The 7,669-nt window shown below is 43.6% G+C and overlaps 1 long non-coding RNA gene across 1 annotated transcript; it reads left to right on the top strand.

The window, feature by feature from the left end:
* Positions 1-20: 20 nt before the first annotated feature.
* Positions 21-6,251, top strand: LOC121141546. The gene is made up of 3 exons (XR_005878498.1): positions 21-290; positions 5,544-5,750; positions 5,961-6,251. It is a non-coding gene; the product is annotated as an uncharacterized LOC121141546 (long non-coding RNA).
* Positions 6,252-7,669: the final 1,418 nt, after the last annotated feature.

Below are 7,669 nucleotides of genomic sequence, written 5' to 3'. Positions count from 1 at the left end.
TCCCCAGCTCCTGGCGCTGCGGTAGACCAGTCGCAGTGGGGCGGAGCATTCCGGCAGGGGTGTTCCAGACAGGGGAGGCTGAGTGTCCCAGGGAAAGAACACTGGTGTTTGCCGGGAAGAAGCCAGACCGTTTTAGCTAAGCTTCAGGACCCCAGAATGAAGGCACCTAGCGGCCAAGGGCGTGCACCAATGCACTCAGCACGAGCTGAGAGAAAGTCAGCTTCAACTTATGTGTTTTCCAAGCGACTTCACTGAGTCGCTTTTCAACCCAATCTCAGTGTGAATCGCCGGTATGTGTAATTTTACTTATTTTAAAGTCCCCAAACTATTAAGGCAAGCGGGAATCCTGAGGGCAAGGTCCAGTCTCACACATTTTAATTTCAACACTAAACCAAAATGATTAGTTATCTAGGAGGAATCGGACAGCCCAGGCTCAACCACCGGCAGGGAACCTCCTACCCAGGTCCTCTAACCGCTTTGGGGGCTTGCAGCTCGCAGCGGGATCCCAGCTGCTCCTTCCGTTCAGCTGTAGGCAGCTCTGGATCTGAGCAAAGACTGAGGGAGCGCCAGGCAGTGGATCCTCAGCAGCTCACGGGGGTCTCTGCTGTCCCCAGACAAGTACTTTTATTCATTCGTCCCTTCCCCGGCACCACTCACCCTCAGACTCCTCCCGAGTTTTCTGAGCGGCCCAGCTACAATCTTTCCCCTTGGGCTATGCCTGCACAGTATCAGCTGCCCACTGGAAGGGGCAGTCCTGGCTCGGAACTGTCCCCACATGAAGCTGTTCATTTGCCGTTTAACTAAGATCCTAACTCCTAACGTATCCCATGGTACTCCGGGAGCTGGAGATTAGGACAAGGCTCTGTATTAACCCGATTTTGAATACCCTGACTTCTCACAGAAATGTGCCATAGTGGTACTTGAAATCTGGGTTGGCCTTGGGGAGTTGCCTTTCGTTTCTTTCTTTGCCCTTACGTTTCAAATCAACACGAAGGGCCAGGATCCTTTCTCCTCAGGCGGAGGGATTGCCCAGGGCGAGCGAGGATTGAAAAGACCTCCTTCATTATGTGCAAGGGTAGCTCTTCCTGGGTATTGAAGTGTCATCAAGTCCATACAGGGATCTTTCTACTGTGCCTAAAAGGGACCCGGGACAAGAGATCGGAAAATGATCAGGAAGCAGACTCGCATATTCAACCTGATGCTTATTTTACCAGACAGCAACGAAACAAATTCTTCCTGTTCACTCTTGGGCTCGGTCTTTAAGGCCCAGAAGGGAATGCTATACTGGTCTGCTGGTGCGGTGCCGGTGGTGTGTTACTCTGCTGTCCGCAAGATTCTGCGGTGCCAGTAAAGTTTAAAAGGCAGAAGAAATCACCCCACACATAAATTTCTCCTAGCGACCAGGGACTTCACAGCCAGTTAACCGGGGTTTCTCCCGTGACCCTTTTGGGCTCACAACCAGTTCATTGTACAGCTAGGACCCACATCTTGGATGATTGTCTCCTATCAGATGTTTCTGGTGAAGCTGGAAACGGAACATGAATGTCTCTTTTAAGAGGTTAACTTTAAATGTGGAAAGCTACTAAGAGCGAGGTTTAAGGAAGGAGAACTATGGTCTGGGTGTGAGTGCTAATCCCAAATCTGGCAGTTTTGCAGACAACTTTTTATCCCTTGGCCTCAGTGAAGATAAGGTCAACGCTGAGGTGCTTCACAGTGGACTCGAGTGACAACATGTAGCGTTGTGCAAACGAGGGATTCTGTGAGTGGTTTTGGAGTAAGGATGTGCCCAGCTCACTCCACCAACGGCAGTTTTGAACCTGCCCTACCTAGCCAAGGCTTCAACCCTGTGCTCAGGACTCCCTGGTGGCTCTGTTCCCTCCACCTCTCTCTTTCTCAGCATCTCTGTCTATGTGTCCTTCATGCAACAGGAGTGTCCCCGCTAGTTCCCACAGGGGTCTACCCGTCTCTGTTTTTATAGCATTTTTCTGGGCTGCTAACTTAATTTCATTGCCCTGGATACTTTAGGTGTCAATTTTCCACAACCTAGAATCACTTTGGGAGGAAACCCTGACTGGGTTAATACCTAGATCAAACTGGCCTGTGGACACATTAGTGGGGAGCTCGTCACTATATTTATGGAGGTGGGAAGAGCCACTCGGACTGTGAGTGCACCTGTTTTCATGGGCTCAGCTCCGAACTGGACAGAATGAAGAAAACACGTTGGTCACACACAGCGAGCACGCCGCACGCCTCGTAGTAGGCAAACTGCTCTGCTTTTCCTGTGGATGTGATGTGATTAGCTGCTGGAGATCCTGCCTTAGCTTGGCCTCAGTGATGGCCTTGAGCCTGGAGTTGAAAGCCAGACAACCCTGTCCTCCCCTAAGCTGCTTTTGGTCAGGGTTTTTCATAATCAGAGTGAAAACTAATAGAATTGGTAACATCTAATTGAAATTTAACCTTAAATACTTAGCTTTACTGTGTAAAGGTAACTATGTGAAACGTAAAGATTAAATATTTGATCCTCATGGATGATCATCACAAAGTCACAAGAAATTAAGCCTCGGTTTCTCAGTGTGTAAAATGGAGGGAAATATTAGCTTTGCTGGATGAGGTTTTTTTCTGGGACTTGTGTTTTCATAATTTGGAAATTATTTTTAAACAACAGAATGAGTGAAATTTATTGAAAACTGCACATTAAAATGAGATTAGGGTAAAGGGAAGGCACTTGAGTGTTGGAATCCACTGGAAGGAACAAACTTCCAGTGTCTTCCTCCTCTTCCCAGATTGGACTACCCTGCTGTAGACACAGGTTTCTCTTTGCATTTCTACATGATATCTCTTATTAACTTTATTGATGAGTTTACTAGTTCTGTGAAATTTCATTTGCATACTGAGTGAAATACACCAAAGTTTTTTGTTTTTTGTTTTTTGTTTTTGGTGGGGAGGGGTTTCCGAGGCAGGGTTTCTCTGTATTGTTTTGGAGCCTGTCCTGGAACTCGCTTGGTAGACCAGGCTGGTCTCGAACTCACAGGTATTCACCTGCCTCTGCCTCCCGAGTGTTGGGATTAAAGGCGTGTGCCACCAACGCCCGGCGAAATACACCAAAATTTAAGAATAACTTTATTGAAACTTTTAGAGTTTATCCAACTGTGTTTATGAAAGACTCATTCTGGGAGAGTGTTTCCATGTGAAAACTTTTTACAGTCCCTTTCGTGAAGACAGTCTTCTTGGGGATTTGTCTAGATTCACATAGGCTAAGACAACCTTCCAAAGTCAAAAGGCAGCGATGGGCAATGTCCCAATATCCCCTTTAAACGCTTCGGCTAGAAGGAGCTGGAGACAAGGTTGAATGCACTTCAGAATTTGTTCTTCAAAGAGGTTTGCCACAGGGAGCTAGCTCAAGGCAAACATTTTCCCCTGGTGAGAGAAGAAATGAAAAATCCTTTTAGCCACAAAAAAGCCAATACCTTCATATAATCCCCTTGATATGGATGTACTCTTTGAAACCTATTTTGAACCCTTTAAGTCATGGGTGCTGAGGGACAAGGTGTGTGAAAAGAGCAGACAGAAGCATTGGCTCAGTTGCTTCTTCACACATTCCCGGAGGACCAGAGCCAGTGATCAAACGGCAGTTGAGTAAGAGGAGAAAAAAAAAAAGATTTAAAGTCACTGTATGAACTAATAGCAAACAGCATCAACATTTATTTATTCCTTCCTTCCTTTTCTATTAAGTTTCTGTAGCTGTGTTGGTCTAATTGTTAATTAAGGCACTGTTTGTGAACAACAGAAAGGACAAATGCACAAGTTGAAGAATATTTTATTACATTTTAATTTTAGTTTATGTATGTGTAAGTGTAAGTGTTGTTTACATGTATGGGCACATATGCCATATAGGTCCTGGGGCTTGAGTTTAGTGTTCACCCAGTCTTAGTGTAAGTGCGTTTACTCACTTAGACATCTTACTGGCCATTTAAAGACGTCTGAGAAATGTGTATACCACCAATATATGCGTAATAACCCATTTTGCCAGGCAGGTCTTGGTATATAGCCTAACTGACATGGAGCTCCCTCTGCCTACCAGCCTGGTGCCATCTTTGCTCTGGAGTTCTGGGACTATAGGTGTGTATCCCAGGGGCCGTGCTCTCCTGAGTGCTGCAATTACAGGTGTGCATTCTAGTGTCCCCTTTTCAGATCGCATGCTCTTGCAAGACAGCAAAATTTGAATCCTTGGCTTTTGGTATTATTTTTTGCTAAATCATTCATACGGCATTGTTTCTGTCTTATTGACTTATTTTATACACACAATCAGATTCTGTAGTTGGCACATGGCTTGTAATTAGAGGTATAGTTATAAGAGAATCTAAGATCTGAATATCTGTCAGTGAAAATGGTTGCTAGCTACAGTCTATACTTCCAATATAATGAAGGTTTGGTAGGCTTAATAATCACAAGGAGCAAAGCACAATCAATTCTTTTCTGCTTACAGGAAATAGTAAAATCAGAAAAGCCACACGTCCTTTGTAAATAATTTAAAGTAAGTTGTAATTCAGCTACTTTAGGCTCTAATATGAATTCTAATGATTTGTTGTAGCATTTAAATAATTTTTGTGTTTCGTTCTTTACCATGTTTTTGCCTAAATTTTGGTAAAAGAAAATTATGTATGACTATAGACTTAAAACTGTTCACAGAACTATTTGACACAATATTAAAAACATATCCGGAATTCCAATGTGAGCACACCCGAGCTTCCTGTGAGTGCCAGTGCATAAGGCATCTATGAAACTTTATATTATTTAGTCACAGAGAAAACACTGTTATAGTTGGAGGTTCAAACAATTCAATCACAAGTAAAGCACCAACAAGGGGCATTATTTCATGCAGTGTGCCATTTGCAATGAGTTTCTGCAATTATTTTCTTTGTTTTCTCTTTCCCCATTCCATTCTTCTGATATCAGAAGTGGTCAACGAGGTACAAAGCATTCAAGGTTAGAAAGAAAAAAATAGAAAAGCTTGGCATAATTAACTAGCAGTGAATAGAAGTCTGTTTTTTAAAGAAGGGAAGAACTCTTTGCAGTTCAGAATAGAGTATCCTAGGAGACATCAAGTAGAATTTCCACAGCAGGCTTATTTTCCTTATTCCAATTGTATTTAACCAACTAGACATTTCAATGAGCTCTAATAATGGAGACCTTGGCCGTCAGCGTCTGCTTCCAGGCAGAAGTGGTGGTACACGCTGTGACCTTGGCACTGAAGCAGGAGGAATGGGGGTTTGAGGCCAGCTTCCCACCAAAAGGTTTCTGGTCATGCTTTGGAGTTAGCTGTAGGGGTGTAGAACTACTTGAAGCAGGACTTAAAGGGAAACAAGGATTTTCCTGGATGTTCTATTAACTGTACGCTATATGAACAGCGACCTCTACAGTCCTCTAAAATGAGTAACTCAGAGTGACGGCACACTCTTGTCTTGGTGAAGGAACCACTGGGACTTTCATAGCTGTTCCATAGTCATCGGATTGTTTTTGTTCTCTTTAATGTGCATGCACAGGAAATTGCCTGTTCTCTTTGGGGCTCTGAAGACAAGAGAACTAGCACTGCCTATGGAGAAGCTGATTCTGAGGTGGCTTCATCAGCAACTAGGTTATCAAAATGAAACTACACACACCATCTCGTCGGAAGTACCTACAGACTCACTTCTTATGAGCACAGCCCAGGAATACAAGGCTGCCATAGAGGAAAACTGCTGAGGTGGCAGGTACCAAGTAGCCCATAGACAGGCAGGCAGCGTTGGCAATGGGGAGGAGAGAGGGTGGCTAAACCTTTGAATATCTTCATGGTATATTCTATGTATGAAACTCTCCTTACGCAACCTGGTACCGTGTACAATGATTGCATACTGATGAAGAAAAATAATAGTGTCGTTCATTTTTTTACTTAACTGTATGATGTTAATCTTCACTATCAGGTTACCTGGATTTAGAGTCACCTAGGAGACACACTTGGAAAGGTCTTGAGAGTTTCTAGAGATGTTTGCTTAGGATGGAAGTCCTACCCTGAATGTGGGTGGTGCCATTCTACAAGTGAAAAGAAGAGAAAAAGAAAGAGTGAGCTGAGTATGAACATTTGTTTTCCTCTCCTTCTGGATTACAGACATCGTGTCCTCTGACTCCTCACATTCCCATCACCGTCCTTTCCCTCATATGACCGACTGTGTCCCCTCAAAACTGTAAGCCAAAATAAACTCCTCTTTCCATCAGCTGCTTTTGTCAATTAATTTGCCCTAGCAATAAGATACATTATTCATATTTAAGCCAAACTCTCTTCCAGAAATTAAGCAGCTTAGAGTATCAAGAATGGAAAAGTGCAAATTGTCAAATCACACAACTGTCCATGTGTTTTGGGGTTTAAGAAACTGATTTATTGCTCTTCCATCACTTCTACAATGAAATGGAGAATACAGATATCAACCAAATAAAGTGTAGCGTAAATTACACTGCTACGGATCTTTGTTTTTCCTTCCCTTTGGAGCTCAAATAGGTGAAGAAAGGAGGGAGCTGGTGGCTGGATGAGAGGGGACACTGCAGTGCAGCGTGAACTGCACTTGGCTTTGCAATAGGTTGGGGATGCAGGACGTCTGTGATGCCTAATCCCCTTCTCTCACTGTGACCCATCTCTCCCTTTGGCTTTCTCATGGTGGCTGCAGTTCTACACTTCGAAACAAGTCGGCTCACCCCGGCCCCCTACTACTAGGTAGGTGAGGAGGATTTCCATGGTGGGAAAGGACCAACAAAAATGGATTCCACTGTAGAGACTGGCTCTAGCAGAGGCTGTTTGAACACTGTATGCATAATAAATAAATCTTTAAAAAAAGTAGAACCTATGATTTTGGGCTGGAGAGATGGCTCAGTGGTTAAGAGCAGAGGCTGCTCAAGTGAAGATAGAATTGTGCATTTAGAGATGCCTGAATACTGTATCTGAAAATACCAGAAGGGGCGGTAACAGATGCCAGGCAGGTGGGCAGGAGATTGGTGGATAGAATCAGATCATAGTAATTATGAGGTAGCAAAAGTTAACAATGTTAAATAAACCTACATCTCCCTGGTCAAGGATCCTGGAGTTTTTTAGGTGAGTGGAATTCACTCTGGATCTTTCTATGGATAAATCAGATGTCTTCTGAACTACAGACTTCATGATGTGTGAGATGCTAAATGTAGCTGCTCACTGGGCAGAATTTAGAGTCACCTGAGTAGAGAGTCGCAATGAGAAGATTTTTAGATTGGATTGGCCAGTTGTCTTGACTGTGTTAACTCATGTTGGAGGACCCATCTTATTTATATGTGGTACCGTTTCCCTGAACTTTATAAGAAAGATGGAGATTATAAGCTAAGCAGTAGCAACAATGACTTCACAGTTCTCCTCTGGTGGCAGATGTCATGTGACCAGCTGCTTAAAGCTTCTTGACTTTTCAGCATTTATGGACTGTGCCTCCCTTAATTGTGAGCTGAAACAATCCCTTTCTTCCTTAAATTGGTTTCGTCAGGGCATTTTATCACAGCAATAGGAAAAAAAAACTAAGGCAGCATGCTTGCACTCCTAAGATGATTTTTGGAACACTGCTTATCCTCACCACCAGATACCAGGTTCTGACCATATGGGCTACTCTCTAGGACAGCT

This window comes from Mesocricetus auratus, unplaced genomic scaffold (assembly GCF_017639785.1).
Source record: "Mesocricetus auratus isolate SY011 unplaced genomic scaffold, BCM_Maur_2.0 Super-Scaffold_2245, whole genome shotgun sequence".
In the NCBI taxonomy this organism is placed as follows: Eukaryota; Metazoa; Chordata; class Mammalia; order Rodentia; family Cricetidae; genus Mesocricetus; species Mesocricetus auratus.
This window is presented reverse-complemented; position numbering and strand designations above follow the sequence as displayed.